Below are 24,688 nucleotides of genomic sequence, written 5' to 3' on the forward strand. Positions count from 1 at the left end.
AACCTTCCACCCCACTCCCTCTGGCCAAGCTTTACCCCCATCCCCCGGCCCCAGTTCCACCCCTTTCGCCGGCCCCCAGCTCCCCCTCCCACATAACCAACCATCCCTCTCCCGCCAAAGCCCTCCCTCTCCTTCACCTGTCGTTGTTGACCAGACAGGTGAGTGTGTACCTGACAACCGCGTTCCCTTAGCTTCTGCGAGCCGCGACCTGTCCCAACGCTAAATCCATCCCTTCTATCCCACTCCTATTATTTACCGATCTCAACATCCTTTCTACCTTCCTCATCTCCCTCTCTCTCCATCCTGCCCGTGCTCACTCCAACCCCCACCCACCCGCCACCCCGATTCCGAACAGTTGCACCAAACTCTGAATTTTATTTATTGGCAATTTTCTTTTTTACTGTGAAAGTTATAAACGTACATGAAAATACACACACTGATGTTTTGACTGAGAAGAGAACGTACTGTTGGTGTTACACACCCACATCACAACTAAAGTTCAAATTGAGAAGAGTTTTTGAGAGCAATTATTGCCACCAAAGGCCGCTGGTAGTCACCGGCTGGCTAGTGCGCATGCGTAACAAATGTTTTGGCGCGAAACATTCACGTTTTGGCGCGAATTTACTTCCATTCGAGTGACTTGTCTGACTATCAATCGGTGCACACTAAGTGTGTGACATGTAAGAAAATTTTATAATTAAAAATAACAATTGCTTATACAACTGTCTGACGTGGTTTAAAATAGCAGACGTAAAGCAGTTGCTTTCGTTCGCAGACGACTGCCCTGTAACCCGGGAGCACTACCGTACGCGCTGGGCTCGACCTACCACATCTACCATATCAACACAACCTACCAGCCACGCCATACCTACTATGTCCACAACTAGCACGCCGGCCACATTCAAATTAATAATATCAAACTAACATTACTAAAAACTCCTGACAGCTGATCAACGATCCGTTCACCACAATAATATGCAAATGACAAGCAACAGTACAAACACGCACCTAATCCAATTGCAAAACCAATGAAGCTCAATATAAGAATGCAACTTAAACGAGGAATACTCCACGGAGAACATACCTCAATAAACACAGCAAGAACTCGGCACACAAACACTTTATTAGAGGAACACGGGTACAAGAACTGAACGCAGGAACTGTAAACACTGGACACAGGAACTGGAAACACAACAGTGGAACACGCAGCACACCTCTGTCCAAAACCCCCACACAATCATGACAATACACCACACGAGCGCTGGCAACTCAACAACACACACACCTTACCTCGATCTCTACCTCCCTCCCTCTCTCTACCTCCCATTCCCTCCTTCCCTCTCTACCTCCCCTTCCCTTCCCTTCCCTCCCCCTCCCTCCGTCCGTCGTGCCCAGAGCCTCATCCCCACCATCCCGCCCTCTGCCCAAGCCTCACTATCACAACCTCCATCCCTCCCACATCTCACTAGAACACCCTAGTTCCCCAGACCTAACTATTATGCCCTTTCCCTTCCCAACGTCCTCTCCCACACCTCGCTATCAAACCGTCCTCTCCCGCACCTCGCTATCAAACCCTCCCATCCCACCTCGCTATCAAACCCTCCCATCCCACATCGCTCCCCATGCTTGTAAAACCCTGACAATGCCCCTCCCACACTTATTATTACCTCTCCCTCCCAGCATTCCCTACACCCCCTCTCACAAATCCCCCCCCTCCCACCCAACCCTCATGGCTTAACATAGCTCATGACCCCCTCATTCCTAGCCCTCTCCCCATCCCCTCCCTTCCATCATCACATGCCTCCTTCCTTCACAACCCTCCCTTCCATAATACACCGCACCACATCTTACCTTACAGGTCACTTCCTACTCTGAATTTAACTATAATTTATTATTATATATAATGCATTGTTTACTTTGGGAATATAATGTATTTATGAACACAACAATGCTAAGTTACACGGGCAAGCCACTTTACATTAATCGTAGCTCTCCATCACCTCTTTCTTTCTCTCTCTCTCCCTCTATTCCATCACCCCCTTTCTCTCATCAATAACCAATGCCCAGTACCCCCACCCAGACCTTCAGTACTCTATAAACATGTCCCCTGGCGCATGGTACACACCCGCCCTGGTTGTCTGGTATCTCCTTACCCAACTACCATGCTCCCCCTTCCCCCAACTCCACACCTCCATCCCCATGGGGGCGCTTCCTCCCCCCCCTCCCCACCCGTCTCGTCTGCTATCTGGGTTCCAGCCCACCCCTGGTCTGGGCGGTGTGGGGTGGGGTGAATAGAGGTGGCCCCTGCAGGCTTCACCTAGGTGGACGGGCACCCCAAACAGCACCACCACCACCTACCCAAGCACCCCCTAATCTCCCTCCCCTAAAGCTCGATCCATTCTTCCCTTCGTCACCCCCCCCCACCCCCACCTATCCCCGCTGAGTGTTCTGCCCCCCACACATACCTCCCCCCCCCACACACACACCTCCCTCCCACAGAGACCTCTTCCCCCTCTTCAGTGTACTGACCTTGGGCGTCTGCTCCCCGCCCCCCAACCGGGGTCCTGCTCCACACACTCCAGCCCTGCTTTCCCTCTGCCCCCACGCCGCCCTCCTTTCTTTCCCACCTCACACTGCCCTCTTCCCCTTCTTTCACTGCCCTATTTTCACCGCCCTCTCATCGCCTTATCGCGGGGATTTTCACCTGAGGACAGGTGAAAATCTCCACTATCACGTCACTTCTGTCCCGTCCCACCATCACTGCCCTTTCCTTGTGCAGCCCATTCTGCCCTTTCTTTGTCCCGTCCAATCCCACCCCGCCGCCCACTCCACACCGAGCCTCTGGTAATTCTCTTCATACCCCCCCCCCTTGCCCTCTCCTTCTCCCCCGCCTGATTGGCTCCCCCAACCGGCTGCCCGCCCCTAAAGGGCGTCCCTCTCACCCCACCTCTTCCTTAATCCTCTTTTCCTCTCCTGCCTCTTCCTGCAGCTCGCTCTCTCTCTTTTCCTCCGGAAAGGCGTCTGCGCTCTCCCTCTTATCTTCTCTCGCTACGTGCTCCTTTTCCATCTGTTTCCCGAGTTGTTATTCTACCCGTTTCGCCCCTTTCCTTTTATCTATTTATCTTCTCATCCCCCTTTCCACTCTGACATTCCCTCCTTCGATATACATTACCTCTCGCCCACTTCCTTTCACTACGCCGCCCCTTTATGTAGCCCTCTCGTCCCTTTCTCTATACATATTCTTTCCTTTCTCTGCAATTCTCCCCCTTTTCAATCCCTCTTCGGCTATTGCGTTTCGTAACAACAATATTTTCCAGTTCTTCTATGAATTTGAATCCAATGTTTCGTATTCATTACGTGTCGATATATTCAGCGCCGCGTTAATATTCCCATTGTTATAAATTTTCATCCATGTGTATTCTTTAGACATCCATCTTCCCTACTCTTCATCTTTCTAAAGAATGCAAATTAGTCTTTAAACCTCTCTTCAAATGGGAAGTCATTTTAAATCTCTCCTCAAATCTTTCTCTGCTTTCTAAGTTAATTCATGTCCATTTTATAATAGTGCCCATAACTGAATTCCATAATCTAAATGCAGTAGTTACCGTGTGATGGTTCCAAGGATCAACGTCTCTGCGGCCCGGTCTCTGGCCAGGCCTCCTAACGAGCTTAATTAAGTTGAAATAAAACTTGATCTGTCTATGACTAGCACTATTACGAATCCCAGTGTCATATTTGCCTCATAAAATATTTCAATGTCGCTAGAACATGTGGAATTTTCAAAGATGATTTGGCTATTAATCGCTATGGCTTCGGGATTCAGAGGCAAAACAACTCGTTTAATACATTTCACTAGAAAGGTGTACCCGGTGGTGCCCGGGATACTCTCACTCTCACACTCACTCACTCTCTCACTCTCTCTCTTCCCCTATCCCAATTCCACCCTCTTCTCTTCCCCTTCTCCCTCCCATTCACCACTTCTTGCCCGTCTGTCAAGAAGGGACAACTACCTCGAACGGAGCTATATTTCCATTTAATGCTGAATTCACCTTCACTTTCAAATGAAGAAATCTAGGGACTTTGACTTCCACCTTTCACTGATTTTGTGGGACCAGGGGGGGAGGGGGTCAATCTCTGCCTTACCTATTCTTGACAGAACTAACCCCGACCACCCCATATCTGTCCCACACCCAAGATCATTACCCCTAGGAAGTTTGGTGAGGCTAGCCCTAAACCTCTGACCTCCAACCTTGGCCACACAAACACATACACTCTTTTAAGAGATTGTAAGACTGAACCCTGCATCATTCATTATTTTATATTCATAATACTAAATGTAAATTTAATCGATTGCTTAATTGATCAGCTCGCTAATTACAGCTGGACATGCTTAATAAATACAACAACTTTATATTCTAAATCAAGGCGGGGGCTAGTGATTGTACTCTATTAACTTATTGTTTTTAAATACAACAAATTTATTAAATACAACTAATTCATAATCACAGAACTTAACTGGATATAGAAATTAATATCAGAGGAATATTTTTTTCAGCCACAGATACGAGATTACAACACACTAATAATTGGGAACCGCGACAAGGGTAATTACTGAACACTTTTAGATCTCGGTTGTATAATTCACAAGTGATTTGATAATCCTAAGATCATAAAAACTATTTCTACACACAGTAAGCCTAGCCCCAAGATTACCCTTGTTCTCCCAAACTAGGACGGCCAATCACTGCCAATCTGAGTTGAACAACCAATTTCCACTTCTTTGAAAACTATAAGCACCCACAACCCACAAACTGACTTGACAAGCACCCCTACCCCATAAAAAGAAGCTTCGACTTAAGATTGTTCGGTGCTCTCAAGCTTCAAGAAATGATCCCCAACCACTTGGGCTGGACAGTAAAGCGACGGTCTCTCTCCATGCAGGTTGGCGTTCAATCCCCGACCGTCTAAGTGGTTGGGTACCATTCCTTTCCCCCGTCCCATCCAAAAACCTTATCCTGACCCCTTCCAAGTGCTATGTAGGTGTAATGGTTTGGCACTTTCCCCTGATTATTCCTTCCTTCCTTCAGGAAATGGTATGATATTTGCAATTATATTTCATAAGGAATTTATCAACACCTTGCAGGCCTCTGGTTCTTTGGAACTTTTTAATGGCTTTAAGACCAAGGATCCTGTCTCAGCATTTTACTCAAGGCACATTCTGTCCAAGAAAATGTTCACCTTAGTTCAAGATTTGTTCAGTTAAGAAGGGAGATAGGTCAAGTGTGTTAAAATATTGTTCAATTAGATTAACGTTTAATTTAGGAAAATTGCTTTACAGCAAGTGATAATTGTAAAAGCTATTCGTTTGCATATTTAAAACCTAGATTAATAAAGGATTCAAAACATGGGTTTACTAATTTTGGTAAGCAAATTTGTTAGGCAAATTAACTCATTCATTTTCCAATATATTTCATGATGATGATAACAGAAAAGATTTACACATTATATCTTGCAACATAACAATGGTCCAGAACAGCCATGTTACACTCCTCTCTCTTTACAGTCATGGAGTGGGTTATTGAAACTAGTTTATTTTGTTCCAATTCTTTTTTGTCCCCCCCCCCCCCACCCATCTATATTGGTCCTTATGTGCCATCCCTTTATTCTCTTTTGTTCCTTTATCTCTGCCTCCCCTTCCTCCTATTTACTATTCTTACCTCTTTCTTTCCCCTTCTCTACATGAGGCCCCCTTTTCTATCCCTCTCCTTTTATTCTCTCTCTCTCTCTCCTATTTCCCACTGTTCATTCCTTTTTTTTTAATATGTCCAGCCCCCCTGCTATCTTCCTTTCCCTTTTTTTTCTTTTCTTGTACTGTGCCTCTTACTTTATTGTCCCTCTTTTCTTTTTTCCTTCATTCTATCTACTTTCTCTTCTGCCCGAAACACTATGCGTGTTAGTGGCTTCTCATGAATGTACAATTACCAAACTAATGTAATCACACCAACCCATTGTACCTTTTTGAATATAAATTATTATTATTATTTCTTTATTCCTCATTCATTTCTCTGACCAACTCTGTTTTTCAAATCCTTTCCTTTCTCTGAACTATCTCCTCTATTTCTTAACCCTTATGCATCACCACCCTTCTCCATTTATTTCATCTTTCCTTTTTGTCACCATTTCCTTAACTCTCATCTCTCTTTTCTGTGCCACCCCTATCTCTCTTCCCTTCCTTCTCTACCCCTCTCCTCTTCCTCTGTGTTCATGGGATTTCCTTCCCACAAGTCATTAATTTCTACTGGTGATTCATCATGTCAGTGGATTCATCTTGTGCCTGCCATTTCCGTTTCCATCCTTTTTCTTATCTACCACTTCTCTTCCTTCATTTTTTTGTGTTATTGTTCTAATTTCCATCTTTCAGGCTCCCTACTCCCTCCTAATTTAGTATCTTCACTGAATTCCTTATCAAATTAATGCGCCTGTATAAGCATAAAAAAACAAGTGAGTTGCCCAGCTGTGTCCGTTGGCCAGGTGTGTTCCTTGACCAGCTGTGTCTGTTGGCCAAGTGTGTTCTTTAACCATTTTTGTCCATTGGCCAGCATGTTCTTTGTGGCAAGCTGTGTTCTTCGATCAGCTAGGGCCAACTGCTAAGCTAAGCGTGTTCTTTGACAAGCTGTGGCCAATTGCCAGGTATATTCTTTGACGAGTTGTGGTCATTGATCAGGTGCGTCTGGTGGATGTAGGATCCGTTGACCAGGTGCGTCCTCTGGTCAGTTGTGTCCGTTGGCATAATGTCTACTGGCAACCAACAAGACCTTCTCATACTCTCTTATCCCCTTTTTTTGCCACATTACAATACTTCCCCTCTCTTTCTCTCTCCTTTTCCCTCTCTCTTCACCTAGCAATACATAGGTACCCTGGAATTAGTCAACTGTTGTGGGTCACATCCTGGGAGATGATGATCATTTGTTGTTCAAAAGAACCTCAATAAACCGAACTGGTTTCCTGTCCATAATAATGGGAATCCAGCCCCTTTTATCTCTCCCCTCATCTCAGCAATTCCATCTCTTTTTATACTCTCCCACCTCTTGAACTAAATCACACCCAACTTAATCTCAATCCCCCTCTTACTTTACACCTATTCCTCTTTTCAACCACACTATTCTCCCATCATTCAACCCCTTAAACCCCACACAGTTGGCTTTGTTCTTGACCCAAACTTGTGGATCCTGGGTTCAATTCCTAGGTATGGTAGAAATGGTTGGGCATGTTTCCTCATACATAATATGCCTGTTCACCTAGCAGTAAATAAGTACGTAGGATTTAGGCAACTGCTGTGGGGTTGCAGCTTAGGAAGGGTCAGTAGTTAGACCTTGGTAGACTCTCGATCCAAGCCTAAGGTCTATACATTCACGGGCATCTTGTCCCCGACAAAATGAATTTTATTCTCCCTGCACAATGACATCATAAGAACGTTATGCATCTGAGAAAATATTATGATTGGACTGAATCCACATCCTGGCACTCACCAAACATATGCCCTGGTGTGTGCCTGGGGAGTTCAGGGAAGTAGGTACCATCACATTGTATGGCCTCTATATTTTCTCAAATCTATCTGTATGTCTTTTCCTTTAGTACAAACTATAGACAAAGAAACAGAGAAGGAATTTTCACAATTTTATCCTCAAGCAGCTTCCCCACACTCAATGTTAAAACCATAAATGCTTTCAAGATCTGTTCTATTTGAAAAACTGGGACTACATTGGCAACCCTCGGGACTACTGGAACAATTTCAGCGATTGATTTATTGAAAAGGCTTTCCATAGAGCCACCAAGATCTTTCTTGCATGCTTTTGTAGAAAATCTCTCATAGGGCCCTAAAACATATTTGTTTCAATATTATAATTATTTGTATAGTATACAGTACTTCAGCTCTAACGTATTAACTTACAGAAATTGTTTTCAAAACAATCCTTCCTTCCTCTCGCCATTACTCCTGCATTCCCTCCCCCCCCATCCTCTCATCTTTTTTCAGCCTTCTCAAATACATGTACTCTCATGTTATAATGGACAGAACTACACAGTAAAAACATTAAAAATGCATTACTTTCCTATGAATGTATTCATTGTATCACCAACCCAATCTCTACCAGCAACTTCCTCTTGTGCACAAATGCCAAATGAGGCAATGCAATTTTTTTCCCATTCGATTAGTCAACTTTTTATCATATGCACCTCGATGTAGTTCCTTTAAATAGCTGAACAGTCCAGGGCTTAATTAATAATTAAAAGGCACAGCCAGAACTGGAGATAAATCCCCACATAACATGAGCAATATAACAAATGTCTCCCTTCCCTTCAAAATTACAACAATGTCTTTTTAAAGGACATGATGGACAAACTATTTAAAAGGGACTGATCCAGAATGAGAAAAACAAATGGAAAACTGAATATTCAAGTGTAGAAAACATGAAATTAAGAGAGAGATGCTAATTTCTTCACTGTGAAGATAGCAAACAAAATATCTAGAAGAATCAAAAAGATAAATCCAAATATAGAATCAGAAGTACAGTAAATACATTACTGTATGATAAATACAGCAATGTATGATGAAGCCAACTGGTTAGGAAATCATCACACCAGCGAATTGTTTAAGAGAAGGGATCCAAGAGCTGGAACTTGCTTCCAACAAACACACTTTGGTAAGCACACACACACACGGAGCTGTGATTAACATGCACAGTAGTCTTCACGATTAATTAATGTTGCAAATCAATTTAAATACAGTGACCCAATGCATATTCCATTTTTAGTTGAATTAGCAAAATTGAGTAGCGTGTCAATTCCATTGTGAACTTCTGTAGGCTGTTGAATATGAAATACTAGTACAGTCACATTCTTTCTGGGTGCCTGTAAATATTTTGTATGATGTAGCATAATTTATTCAGAAGAGAATTACTCATACACGAGTAATTGCTACAGGTCTGAAACATTCTAATTTAAGTTGTCAAATTCAAACTGGTATCAAACATGTTTAACTGCCTTCCTTACAGAAAACAACAAGAATATACTTTTTTCGTCAAATCTTTTGCACACTCAGTACAGTAGGCTCCAATATTATTCTTAAAAGTTCAGGGAAAACATTTCTAAGTGCTTTGGGATTTTGCAATAGTCGGTATATTTGAAATTTGTCTAATATTTAAAACTAGTGTATGACTTTATGAAACAAATATATTAATCAAGATGAGTAGCACTGAAGAGACCAGCAATTTTAAGAGCTTTGTCAAAGTGTTTAACTATTAATGTTCCTAATGAGTATTTCTACAGAGAAGCAAGTGAAAGCACATAATTGTCGAATGATAACACTCAGATATAAGAGTACAGTACAGTATTGTGAGCATAGAATGCTTATCAGAGGTTGCCCATACCAGCACACTACCAATCGCCCATACCAGCACACTACCAATCATGCTTTGAACAGGAAGATTAGTGAAACAGTAAACACTGAGAATATGGTATGACTACTTTGTACTCGAGCAACTAGAGATATCGACTGAAAACTTGAAATGGATACCAGCAACATGCCTCCACACCTCTGATAGTCATAGATTAATTGACATCAAGATTGTCCTTTCTTAGACTGTTCTTAGGTAATTACTTAGGTAATTACTAAGTAATTACCTATGTGTAGTTACAGGATGAGAGCTACGCTCGTGGTGTCCCGTCTCCCCAGCACTCTGTCATATAGCGCTTTGAAATTACTGAGATGGTAATGTGCTAGCAGGGGACACCAGTGGTCATCATCATATATGGATCACCTTACAAATACATGACAAAGCTATAAGAAGCGGCCCTAGTTTATTATAACATTACTAAACGGTAAACCAAAAGCTGAAATGAGTTGCAATGAAAAAGCAGGTGTAATAGGGTATTGCCAATTGATTTAGAAATCTCACCAGCTACAGTATTTAAATACTGTATAGGATTTGGGTGTAAATTATGAAATTGTTGAACATTCTTTTTCAACACGTGTGTAGAACAAGTAACAAACAGTGAGGTGGTACTAGGTCAAGATACAAGGATCAGATTTTATTCCCTGGACTGCATTGATACCAAGGCTGTCAAAGATATCTCAGTGCAGTTGGCTTCATTTTCAACTCACAATCTGGGATCCTGGGTTTGATTTTTGGATGGGACAGAAATGGTTGGTCATATTTCCTTTCACCTAATGCCTCTGTCCACCTAGCTTTAAATAGGTAATCAATAGTAATAGCAGTAAATTTTAAGTTTGGCAGCAGTTGCAGTTGCAGGGTTGTACCCTAGGGAGGATCAACAGTTCGACCTTGGAGAGGAAGGGGGACCTCAATACAAGCCTAAAGTATGTATATACACAAGCTTCTGGACAAAATGAGTTAAAACTATTACGGCCACTAATTGTGAGGTTGACCAATTTTCGAGAAATGTTAGCCTGAGCACTCATTACTTTTTTTATATCAAACAATATACAGTACAGTGGAATCTCGACTTACGAATACCCCTACATACAAATTTTTGGAGTTACGACCCCAATTTCATCAGAAAATTCGATTCGACTCATGACCTTTGCCTCGACTTTCGACTGTTGATACACGTATGGGTCGACGGAGCACATGGTTCCTGGTGGCACGGGCGACCCCACTTCAGTTTACCAGAACCCCCGCTTAGTGATGATCGCGCTTGAATTCTTTGTAAAGAATTTAATTGTTTGTGTTTTTTTTAACATAAAAGTAATTATTATATATCATGCCATGGGTTCCAATAAAGTCAGCGGTAAGTTTCAACCTAAGAAAATAGTTGTGAAAAGTGGCAGTCCCTTCCTCATTAAGAAAATGTGAAGTATGGGAAGAACTCCAATGTTTTGTTGAAAAAACTCACCCAGATAAAGCTGTAGCAGGCCATTTGCATTGACCTTTTTAATGACAATGTGATGTCTCACTACAGACAAATGTTAAAATGTAGGGAAAAACAAGTGTCTTTAGACAGATTCTTAGTAAGACAAGCAAGCAGTGAGCCACAACCAGGTCCTAGTGGTATGCCTGCAAAACATGGGAGAGAGTGAGTACCCCCGAGAGAAGTCATCACTGCCTGATGTTGTAATGAGGTAAGCTATAACTTGTACATACTATAGTAAAAAATGTGTGTGAATTATGTATGAAACGTATTTTGAAGTTAATATTTTAGAGAGTGTGGAACGGATTAATTCAATTTACATTATTTCTTATGGGAAAATTTGTTTCAAGTTACAAATTTTTTATTACGACCTGGAAGCGGCCAGTTGTCAAGGGGCCTGACAGCTGAGTGGACAGAGCTTTAGATTCATAGTCCTGAGGTTCCGGGTTCGATCCCCGGTGGAGGTGGAAACAAAATGGGCAGTTTCTTTCACCCTGAGGCCCCTGTTACCCAACAGTAAATAGGTACCTGGGAGTTATACAGCTACTACAGGCTGCTTCCTGGGGGTGTGTAACAAATAGGAGGTCTTGTCGAGGACCAGGCCGCAGAGATGCTAAGCCCCAAAATCATCAAGATAAATTCAAGATAACCCGTCTCTGGAAACCGAGATACCACTATACTGGAATGGGCTTGTCCATAATAGGTAGGCCGAGGGTGTTTGAACCAAAACTTGTAAATGGTTTCTTTCAAAAGAAGAGGCAGAGCTTTAGCGTTCACTAAAGAAACTCTTTACTTGTTAATGACTAAGCCTCTAGCCAGTATGGTCTATCCCAGTTTAAGTCCATGTTCAGTAAATTTGTTTAGCTGTGATCTGAAAGTATTCTTCTTTAGCATTCTTTGAATTTATTCTGCCTGTCATCTACCTCTGCTTAGTGGGTTATACTGAGTTAATTTTGTGACCCCAATCATTTGGCCTTCCCTTTGTCCTTTCAGTAACTAAGCCAGTAAAATTAAAGTTTTATTTGTTTTACAAATTTACAAACCAATCAATGTAACACTTAACAACCCCATAGATATCCACTACCAGTATATGTAACCCAGCTTTACCAAAGAACATTATTCCCAAAATAAATATCTAGGTCCCCAAATATTGGTACAAAGGGACCATAAATGATTAAACAGTTTCTCTTATCAACAGTGAAACTTCAGGTATTCAGGTACAGTAAAAATGAGGACATTAAACACAATACAGGGTACAAAATACAATCAGATTTGCCCATAGTAGGAAAGCATCATGTCAAGGGTTTGGGAATACATAAAGATGTCTGATGACCTAACGTTTAGGGAGCATAACCAAGCAAATATTACTTCAGCCAGAAAAATGATAGGATGGATTACGAGAACTTTCAAATCCAGGGATTCCATCACAATGGTTGTACTATTCAAATCACCTGTGCTGTCCTGTCTTGAGTACTGCTCAGTACTCACTTCCCCCCTTCAAAGAAGGAGAGATTGCTGAAATAGAGGGAGTTCAGAGAACATATACGGCAAACACAGATGTGATAAAGCACCTAAATTATTGGGATCATCTCAAAGTACTCCAAATGTACTTGCTAGAAAGGAGACGACAGAGATATAAAATAATATACACAGGGGAAAATATTGGAGGGCCAGGTCCCAAGTCTACACAGTAAAATAACACACTGGAGTGAACAATATGGAAGAAAATGCAGAACAGAACAACTGAGTATAAGAAATACAGTACAGTATTGCCAGAACAACTGTAGACATCTTCAACAGAAAACTAGATACTTTTCAAGAAGTGCTGGACCATGCGGGCTGTGGTGGATATGTGGGCCTGTGGGCCACTCCAAGCAACAGCCTATTGGATCATCCTCTCAAGTCAAGCCAGGCTTCGGGCCAGCCTTGGGGAGTCTAAGAACTCCCAGAACTCATCAAGCAGTTATCCATCCTACCTTGCCCATTATTCAAACCCAGATGTTATTGCATACAATACAAGTATGCTAACTAGCACAAAATAGGGTACCACAAACAAAATCCTGTTGTAGGTTAAAAATTATCTTCCTTCTTCCTCCATGTCCTGTCTTCCGCGAATCGTGGCCATTTCAATCCGTGTGTGATCTTAAATTGTGTTTTAATATATATCTACAGTACCTCTATTTTATTTATATTGGAACCTGTACCAATTGTTGCAATATTCATACCAGATGTTGAATCAAAGCTAGTAAAATTTTCCAGAAAGAGGGCATAGCTTAAATTGTATGAATTTTATTTACTGTATTTTTATTTTACTTCTCTCTTTTTATTTCTATGTTTACAGTACAGTATATATTTTTCTGCCTTATTTCACATTCTGTGCTTCATTTCTTAAGTTCTAGCTTCACCTCTTCAATCAAAAGCCAATAAACTTTAGGGAAAAATGCCAAGATCATTTTTGCATGCAGGTTACCTCATATCCGATTGTCACGTTGAAATGCTTTGTGATAATGACAATCTCGTTTGCATTCAAACATTAAGTTCATCCTGAGTTGGCTCAGCTAACAATTCCTCAACATACTTTCTATATACAGTACAGGTACTATAGTCTATATTGAGTGGTTGTTGGTTTCACTTATGATATTTTTTTTTCTCCAGGAAAGGGCAGGAAAGTCTCCTAGTTTCAAAACGTCATGAAAATCTTTAATTGAAAGTTTCCTCTCCTAACATTTCCGAGTAAGCCAGACGACCCAAATAGAAAACGGGGACAGTACTGTACATCACTTTCCTGAGCCAATTTCATTTCAAATTACGTCCATTTTTAGCCATAGCGCGCATAAGTGTGAAAAGCGACATTTTTAAGAGGACGGGTTGGCCACAGAACCTTGTCAAGCTCCCTCTATTAGACATCAACTCTTGTTCTGGCAATATTCTTGCATTTGTTATGGAGGATAAATTATCACAGATCTCCGATATTCTCTAATTGTGTTTATGGCCCCTTTGCTATGCATTGGATTTATTATACACTTCTTGCTATATATCTCAATAAAGTAAGTTTGACACTTTATTGAGCAAATTCGGGACCTGACCTGCCATGAGGTGATTTAGAGGAAAATTACTTGCAACCTAGTCTTTGACCAGGTTTCATGACTGACGATCAGGTTGACAAGGCTGACATTGCTGCATTCAATCTAACATAGGAGTCACAGCCTGGTTTTTATTAGGTACCCTTTGAAGGCGTTTACCAAATCCCCAGCTAGTTATGTTCCTTTTGTTTCAAAGGAAGGTTTTGTAAAAACTTGGATATTTATTGATTCAGTGGGACTATTTTTGTACATTCTATCTTGAAAGGAACTACCTGTATTTCAGTGTGCAGATTTGGAACTAATTCCTCAAATATGTTTCAGTTGTGCATTATGATGCATCTCTTACCTGCACTCTAGGGAGCACAATGATTTTTTTTTTTTAGCGGGTTCCAGTAATTTAGGGGTTTTATTGGATTATTTGGACAGAAAAAGTTGTCCACGTGTTCTCAAGAGAATACAGTACTAGTGTCTAAAAACGTACCATCACTGCTTTAGCATCAATTGTACGAAAGGGTCATGTTAACCAGCTTTTATTTGTCTAGCAGTTGAGAGTTTCTTTATCATGTTTATTAAGAAATGTCTTTAACATGATTACCCCTAGTCTTTTTAAGCTTCTTATCTACTCTTGTCTGGTTGTCACACACTACTTTAGTTACTGTAGAATGATGCTACACCAACCATGAACACATAACAGGTGTGACAAAACACTGGTACAGATACTGTGCATCATGTCACTTCAGAGAAAACTGCCCACGTACTCCCAAGCCCTTATCTCATCACACATACTCCCTCACTTATCTTCGCCGTGAGTGCAATCAAGACAGGCCCACTTCATGGCATCCTTTTTAGGAAATTGCCACAACTCTCTGGAACCCACCAATCAGTAGAAAGTATGATTATCTCAAAGCTGCCCTCCTCTATTGTGGAAGTAGTCATGAAATGGCAAATACCACCTGTTTTCTGGTGAAACATGGTAACTGAACAGTGACCCAGCTCCGTTAGCATATGCAGCATCTACTACCAACCTGCAGCAATGATACCTTTCAGACATGTGTCCTCTATATTGTCTGCTCGCATGAAAATCCTAGCGTCATCTGCAAATGATACAGTGCTGTAGTTTGTATCCTTGTCTATGCATGATACAGTATTAGTTTAAGAAAAAGTACCAGAGCAAGTACAGTACAGGTACCTCGGGGGACCGAGCTTTTCACGGTAGATGATCCGGATTTTACCGTGTTGACTATTACACTGTTCTGTTCGGTAGGAAGTTGAAGATCCATCTTCCTATTTTGCCAGTAATTCCTTTTACACATTTTGTGCGCAACAACACCATGGTCACATTTCTTGAAAGCTTTTGCAAAGTTTGTGTATATTACATCTGTGTTTTGCTCGTCTTCCATGGCACCTAAGGCCATGTCACAGTAATCTAGCAACTGTGAAAGGCAGGAGCACCCTGTTCTGAAACTGCATTGTCTACGGTTATGCAGATGTTGTGATTCCATGTGATTTGTAATCTTATTTCTTAGTACTCTTACAAAGCTTTTTATGATGAGGGGTAGAGCCATTGATTTATAATTTTTTGCACCTGCTTTTCTCCCTTCTTTGTGAAGGAAGTATTAACTTATCATTCATTACTATCCTCTAACTATTCCACGCAAAGCTACCATCCAACAATACGAAGAGCATGAAAACATCCCACGAAACACTACCATCACTACCGCTTGGATGCACCAGTCCCGCCCCACCAGCCAATGCCATGGACTTCGATGAGAACGATGACAACTTTAGTCAGGAGGGATTTACAATAAATTCTGGCCATATGGTTCACTTGCCTACATGCTTCCTAGACTCTGATTCTTCATGTGAGGGAAGGCTGTTACTATATTGTAACAACCTGCTTGCAGCTACACTTAAGCAAGTTGCTTGCATTGGACCTTCTGGGGACTAACACACTAACACACACACACAGTCTGGACATCACCAGCACTCTCACACCTGATATGTATCAAAGCAACCCATACTTTTAAATCACTTTCCCTTGGACAAGTGCCAGGAGAAGTATTCTTGTCTCCACTTATATTGTCTCCTCACCTTCTCCAGCAGTGCATTCAGTGCATCCAAGCAACAGCCTCTGCTGACACCACTCAAGTCAACACTGTGATTCCTGACCCCCCCCCCCACCCCCACTCTAGGCCCACATTGCTTCATTTCTGGCTACAGCTGCCCTCTCATAAATACTGTATGGTGGAAATGTCTAACCTGTTCGGAGAATATGTCCACTGTTGTGTTACTGTGTGCTTGACTTGCTCTTCTTTCTGGCTGTCATCACATATTTACTGTAAGTCATACTGTACCAGGATAAACTACACCACAATTAAATAGTACCTCTCAGGGTAATAATACTGGAAAAGGTAGTGAAATTTGCATATAACAGATACTGTCAAGTAGAATACATAAAATTTGATATGTTAAATTTTAGCAAACAATGAACAAATTTTAGCAAACAATGATAAGAGATATAACAACATTAGTTGAAAGCCATGTTGATGCGTGCGAGAAGAGACTGTTAAAAGTGATCAGCGACAAAAAGTAAACTAATCACAGCGTAACGAGAAATCAACACCAAATGAAGGAGGAGGAAACTGAGGACTCAAAGAAATTGTTGATCAACTGAAATCCCTGGGAATTGTAAATGACAAGAAGGGAAATTTGTGCACAAGTTGAGAGTAAATAAATCAGGGAATAAAAATGGCTGCCACAATGACAGCCCTGGTTTAGAAACATAATCTGAAATGTATTAACAGCTTTAGGAAGATAAAGTAGGAAATGAAAATGGTACAAAAAATGTAGAGAGCAAAATTCAGTACAGTATCATAAATCTTAAGATTGAGAAGAGTATGTCAAGATGATTTGGTCATAAGGAATGGATGGAAAATATAATACTGTGGTGCATAAACCAGTGATTTTGAGGAACAGATTGAGAGGAATTTGGAAATAAGTGTGAATAGTACATGCAAAGTGAGAGAGAATAAGGCTAGATGTAGAGTAAGCACTGACCTCCCTCTACAAAGCAAACAATTACTTCCCTCCATACAGAGTAAATAATGAACTAGCTCTACTATTGCGAGCAGTGATCTACTCGGCTATAAACATATCCAGAGTAAGCATATCGTCCCTCCACAAGTGCAAGAGATGAACTTCAATCTTCCCTTCACTAGAGTAAACAATGAACTTCCTTAAAAAAGCTAGTCACCAATCATTCTCCACAGGTTTGCATTACGACCACCCAAAAAATCAAAATATATAAAATTTTATTCCACCGGGGGACGGCCACGACCCCCCCTTTCCACCGGGGGACGGCAACACCCCCCTCTCCTCCAGGGGACGGCAACAACCCCCCCGCTTTCCACCAGGGGAAGGCAACACCCTCCCCCCTCCTCCAGGGGACGGCAACGACCCCCCCCCCATTCCACCAGGGGACGGCAACAAGTAAAACTACAGTTAATTAGGTCCCCCATTCACTTTAACTATGGTAAGCAACAGTCCCATGCATAAACAAGTAAAATACCTCAAGATGCCAAGTATCATAATGTCCTCCCTACAACTGGAAATTAGTAATGACCCATAAATGCAGCAAACGGAGTAAAACAATACTAACTGGTTCGCGACGTGGCTGGAGATGGTGGAACACTTTGATAAGAAGATCCTCTATGAAGACTATTGCTGCTGCTGCTGCTGTTGGTGCTGCTGTTGTTGTTGCTGCTGTTGTTGTTGCTGCTGCTGTTGTTGTTGGTGGTGCTGCTGCTGCTGTTGTTGCTACTGTTGTTGTTGCTGCTGCTGCTGTTGTTGCTGCTGCTGCTGTTGTTGATGGTGCTGCTGTTGTTGTTGGTGCTATTATTATTGTTGTTGTTACCAGGGGTGCTGTTATTGATGCTGCACACCTCGAATCTGCTGTTCATGGCACCTCAACCTCTCATGGTTCACGCGGTGGCTTCTACTGCTGCTCCTGCAGAAGTCAAAGAAGATTTTAGTGGAGAGCAGTGTCAAACAGTAATATTTATAATAATAAAAACAATTAATAAAATCTACAGCAGCCCTTCCTCTTCAACTCCCTGCACCCTCCCGCCCCCCCCCCACTTACCTCCTTCCCAACTCCCTGCACCCCCTCAATTCCCCGTTCGCAGTCCTTCTCAATTCACTAGATTCTTCTCTTCGCCATTCCCTGCACTATCACCGCCAACGTACGTACTTATCCCTGCTCCTTCCCCCCCTCCTTATCTCCAAGAGACATCAGCTCCATGCCCCTACATCTTATCCTGTATCCCTCCACCATCTCCCCCTTTCCTTCACCCCCCCAGTCCTTCACTACATGTCGACTTTTCTCCTCTCATTCACACCTTCGCCCCCTCTCCACACCCCCAGCCTACCTGCTGCCTCTCCCGCCTCTTAACCTCCCATGCACCACCGCCCACTACACATTTCTCTCAACTTCAGCCACCAGCCACACAACAAACCATTAGGTATTACTGTACTGCCCGGTCTCTTATACCTAACCCAGTGACCTATCTTGTTTTGAGATTTATGAGTGAGTGTATGCGTGCGTGCGTGTGTGCGCGTACTCACCTAGTTGTGCTTGCGGGGGTTGAGCTCTGGCTCTTTGGTCCCGCCTCTCAACCGTCAATCAACAGGTGTACAGATTCCCGAGCCTATTGGGCTCTATCATATCTACACTTGAAACTGTGTATGGAGTCAAGTGTAGATATGATAGAGCCCAATAGGCTCAGGAATCTGTACACCTGTTGATGTGCGTGTGTGTGTGTGTGTGTAATTACCTAAGTGTAGTTACAGGATGAGAGCTACGCTCGTGGTGTCCCGTCTTCCCAGCACTCTGTCATATAACGCTTTGAAACTACTGACGGTCTTGGCCTCCACCACCTTCTCACTTAACTTGTTCCAACCGTCTGCCACTCTGTTTGCGAAAGTGAATTTTCTTATATTTCTATGGCATCTTTGTTTAGCTAGTTTAAATCTATGACCTCTTGTGTGTGTGTGTTTACTAGTTGTGTTTTTGCGGGGGTTGAGCTTTGCTCTTTCGGCCCGCCTCTCAACTGTCAATCAACTGTTTACTAACTACTAACTTACTAACTACTTTTTTTTCCCCACACACACACACACACACACACACACACACACACACACACACACACACACACACACACACACACACACACACACACACACACACACACACACACCCCAGGAAGCAGCCCGTGACAGCTGACTAACTCCCAGGTACCTATTTACTGCTAGGTAACAGGGGCACTTAGGGTGAAAGAAACTTTGCCCATTTGTTTCTGCCTCGTGCGGGAATCGAACCCGCGCCACAGAATTACGAGTCCTGCGCGCTATCCACCAGGCTACGAGGCCCCAGTTTGTGTGTGTGTGTGTGTGTGTGTGTGTGTGTGTGTGTGTGTGTGTGTGTGTGTGTGTGTGGTCTGTACCTACAGACACCAATCAGATGATACAATTATCAATATATTACAAAAACAAGAAGAGCGCCAACCTACTTATGAAGAGCTCTCCAGACACCAAACAGAACACCTTAAGAAAGATCAACGTCGTCTATGCCTTGGGGACTGTCAGCCCCAAAGATTTCAATATATAGGCAAGACCACAATGTCTCTCTAGGTGATTAACAATGAACAAGCAACAGGGCTCCATCAAGGAGCATATAATCTCCTCACACAACCAGACCATCACCAGGGACATCTTAACAAGCAACAGTGAAATAATCGACAGTTATAACGACAACAGAAGACTGGACATCAGCGAGGCGCTACACATAAAGAAGTCAAGACCACCTGTCAACAGTCAGTTAACACATAATTACATCCTACCCACTTCAAGACCCCGAGCCAACACAGAGACAGGATCCAATGATCCTGCCTTAGAAACACAAGCTGCTCATGTTGATGCATGTAATATCCTATCAATATCCCCTATGTTATGCCATTCACTTGCTCTGTACCACTTCACCCAAAGAGAATATAAGTCTGTGCAAAAGCATGGTAAACTTACGGGCTCACTATAGCCCGTGCTACATGGACACTTCGTTCTGAGTAGCTAAATCTAAAACAACAACAGCATGGTAAATCGACTCGGACGGCACCGCTCCTGTGCCAGGTAAGTTTCGGGCTCACCATAGCCCGTGCTCCTTGGAACATTTTGTTCCCAGTAGCTGAATCTTAAAACATGGTTTTAGTCTTACGGGCTATTCATGCCCGTGCCACCTCTTGGGTGGCTTAATCTTTATCAATCAATCATGGTAAATTAGTCTTTGAGAATGTAAGGCGTGACCTTGTAAAATACATCCCCCAGGCGTCACACGAAAATTAAACGTGCGAAAATGAACTTTTGGAGAGTTAATTTTTCAACTTCCCCTGACAGTGAGGAAAAGCATAATTAATATTGAAAGGATTCGTGTTAGAATCATTAATATTATTACCCTTTCGGTCATATTTAATAACATATGTTTGCAGGAAAGACTGCTTCCCATATATATAATATACATATACATATACATATACATACACATACACATACACATACACACACTAGCTGTACCCGGCGCCTGGCGTTGCTGTGGCTCATCAACCTTGCCCTGTCTCCCAGTCCTCCCCACCATTATTAACAATGACAAAAATAAAACACAAACTATACTCACTTAATGAACGGTATGGTAAACAACGCAGCTCAATTCCAACGAAATGTCACACAAAATAATTTAATCAAAATGAATATAAATCGAAATCTATGAAAATTCAATTTGTCAATGCAATCGGAAACATTGAAATGTAATCATAACATATTTAGTATTGCGTGTGATGCTCTTGTGTGCAACAGATGGCTCTGTTTAAAAAAAGTTTTTAGCTGCCACAGGTGTGGCATCTATATAGTAGGCCTATAAAAACACGCACATATTCGAATGGATCATTATCTCAAAATTTCAAAGTAAATGGTGAAGCAATTTCGGAGATTCTAGCGTGTGTTGCTCTTACGTCCAACAGATGGCGCTGTTTAAAAAAAAAAAAAATGTTTTTTCCTGCCACAAGCGAGGATGTATATAGTAGGTATATAAAAACTCGCGCCCATTCGAATGCAACGTTGTGTCTAAGTTTCAAAGAAATCGGTAAAGAGGTTTCGAAGATTTCCCTCGCATGAAAAACAAAGCTTAAAAAAATAAAAACATGTTTTTCCCCGTCACAGACGTGACATCTATTTGGGAGCCGGTCGGCCGAGCGGACAGCACGCTGGACTTGTGATCCTGTGGTCCTGGGTTCGATCCCAGGCGCCGGCGAGAAACAATGGGCAGAGTTTCTTTCACCCTATGCCCCTGTTACCTAGCAGTAAAATAGGTACCTGGGTGTTAGTCAGCTGTCACGGGCTGCTTCCTGGAGGTGGAGGCCTGGTCGAGGACCGGGCCGCGGGGACACTAAAGCCCCGAAATCATCTCAAGATAACCTCAAGATAGTACGTATATAAAAACCTGCTCGGATGCGAATGAAACGTTGTGTGAAAATTTGAAACCAATCTGTGAAGAACTTTCGGAGATTAGCGGTTATGCACAAACAAACATTTACATTTTTATTTATATAGATATAAATATATAGATATATAGAGAGAGAGAGACAGAGAGAGAGAGAGAGACAGACAGACAGAGACAGACAGACAGAGACAGACAGACAGACAGAGAGACAGACAGACAGACAGAGACAGACAGACAGACAGAGAGACAGACAGACAGACAGAGACAGACAGACAGACAGAGAGACAGACAGACAGACACAGACAGACACAGACAGAGACAGACAGACAGACAGACAGACAGAGACAAACAGACAGACAGACAGACAGAGACAAACAGACAGACAGACAGACAGAGTGACAGAGATAGAGAGGGAAGGGGGGAAGGAATGTAACATCAAAATCTTAACCTTCACAACAATCGGATTCATCTCCACGTTTCACAATTAAATTGGATCTCTGGCGCTTGAGGACAGACAGGCGCTAATTTGTTGACACTTATCTTCGCTAGCCCTCTTGATGGCAACACAAGACACAACATTTTATATTTGTTATATTATTCCGAGAGTATAAAGGCACTTAAAACAATATACATTAAGATTGTTTTTATTCCCTTGCAAAAAATGTGATATTCTAGTGTTCCCCTTGGCTCTATTTTCTTAAGGGTTTGCTTGCTCTTGACTGACTCGCACTAACGTCAATGATATAGTGGTGATATAGAGACAATGTGGGCACTTCCAACTTGGGATCATCATCAACAATGGGATCCTCGCGCCAGAATACCTCACAATACAAACAATATTTTGGAATATCATTAAAACCTATAAATATATTGCACAAAAATATATAAAACTTTTACCCCACAAAAGGAGATCTACAAGGCTAAAAATATCCTCACTGCCGTGATTAGACGCGAGTCCAACGTTAGGCGACGACTGTGTTCCTTACTGCCACGTTTTCTACCAAGGTCAAGTTATCCACTCACGGAGCAGGGACCTCAAGCGCATCTGGATTCACCACCACGGACAGGTAGGTATTTATCCACCACATGTGGACAAATCTGCCTCATTTGACAAGATTTTTATTGACTAGTTTCTTTATTCACGACCACCTGGCGATGACATGGATATGTTAAAAAAAAATCCTCAGTAAATTTTAAACAGCACGTACCAAGGATTGTACTTTAATGACTCCGCCAACCGTACGCGTTAAAAATATGGATCTCAAGGCAGAGCATTTGCAAAATATAATTCAAATCAAATCTCCATTCACTTCCTCGTTCAGTCCCCTGCCTCTCTCTCTCGCTCTTGTGCCTGATCGCTTTCTCTACCATTCCTGACATTCCTCGCTCAATCTGTAGTTTCTTGCCTGAAAGCTCCTTTCTCTCTCTCTCAGTACCGAGCATAACATGCACTAAAGAGAGAGAGAGGTCGAGAGAGAGGGAGAGGAGAGAGAGTACAGGGCGTGTAGCAAGTACAGGTATTATGAGGAGTACAATTATTTTGTTGGCAAATGTGTACAAGCTGGTGTAATTAATACAAAAAAAATAACGGTAATAATAGTGAATACATCAGGTAAAGAAATAAATACAAGAGGTACAACAAATAAAACAAACACACTAAGAAAACAGAACATAACTCATCCATAAAACAAATATAACAATATAAAAAACAAACGAGTTGTAATAACGATGCAAATTCTAACGTTAAAAGTGAACTATAATGTATTTACACCTCTCTTTGAAACCATTTTATACACATTAAAATACAAAAATGTCTGAAACGTACAGCAGGTTCTGAAACCTGAACAGTCATGATCATGACGTCATTATGACGTCACCTCGAGCACACCATACAAAACTGTATATCATTATATTTGTTTATGAAGTAGCGATGACGTTTGAGTTACACACTTTCCTCAGGTCTTGAACCCTACTCCTTAAGTGCAGAAGTTCGTACGGTTGCATGCATACTAGAGATTACGGCGAGAAACCCAACATCAATGGAAATTGAAATTGAAATTGAAATAAGTTTATTGAGGTAAAATACACACAAAGGGATGAGGTAGCTCAAGCTATTCTCACCCCGTTCAGTACAACGTGTTAATATATACATAGACACACATCACAAAGAAACATATTACCAAACATTCTGAGAGATAAACATATACATTTCCTCCTTAACATCGATGGAAGGTCGGTATAAATTCTGCAGCAGGTACCTGAGGCTGTACGGGCTCACCATAGCCCGTGCTACTTGGAAGTTGTTCCGAGTAGCTGAATCTATAACAACAACAACAACCTGAGGCCGATATCATTTAAGGTAATTGAATGATATCGCCGCCACCACCAGCGACTTAAAAGGGGTTAAAATTGGTTACCAGGGTCGATCACCTTGTTACCTTGCGTTGGTTCCAAGGATCAATGTCCACGCGGCCCGGTCTGTCCAGGCCTGCTGGTCTTGAGGTTATCTTCAGGTTATCTCGAGATGATTTCGGGCCTTTAGTGTCCCCGCGGCCCGGTCCTCGACCAGGCCTCCACCCCCAGAAAGCAGCCCGTGACAGCTGACTAACTCCCAGGTACCTATTTACTGCTAGGTAACAGGGGCATTCAGGGTCAAAGAAACTTTGCCCATTTGTTTCTGCCTCGTGCGGGAATCGAACCCGCGCCACAGAATTACGAGTCCTGCGCGCTATCCACCAGGCTACGAGGCCCCTTCAACTAGAGGTCCCCGTAATTAGAGGTCAACCAAGACCACTAATTACACAGTGATCCTTTATACTAGTTTGGACTAGTTGACATGCAAAGGAGTATTCAAGACATCACTAAAACAACTAAAGATATCTTGTGAGAACTACGAGGTGCATAATAACTAGGTTGAGTTATTATGCACCATTCGATAACGATCTACGAAATGTCGTGTCATTTAATAGTCTGATCTAACAAGTGCATTCACCCTGAATAATGTCATTAACAATACTCTGAGTTGCTAAGTGCTGAGTGCTAATCTAAAACTGTACCTAACTTGGTGCAGGGGCTCGTAAATCACCTCAAGATTACATATATACTTAAATCATGTATTACTTTGATGATA

The 24,688-nt window shown here is 42.1% G+C and overlaps 1 protein-coding gene across 1 annotated transcript in view; it reads right to left on the bottom strand.

Annotated features, from left to right (window-relative positions):
• Positions 1-24,688, bottom strand: part of LOC123769472 (uncharacterized) — a 385,122-nt gene that overhangs the window by 315,607 nt on the left and 44,827 nt on the right. Inside the window, 1 exon segment of the mRNA XM_045760589.2 lies at positions 17,671-18,018. The gene's annotated coding sequence lies outside the window, so the exon portion shown is untranslated.

Source organism: Procambarus clarkii, chromosome 63 (assembly GCF_040958095.1).
Source record: "Procambarus clarkii isolate CNS0578487 chromosome 63, FALCON_Pclarkii_2.0, whole genome shotgun sequence".
Lineage (NCBI taxonomy): Eukaryota > Metazoa > Arthropoda > Malacostraca > Decapoda > Cambaridae > Procambarus > Procambarus clarkii.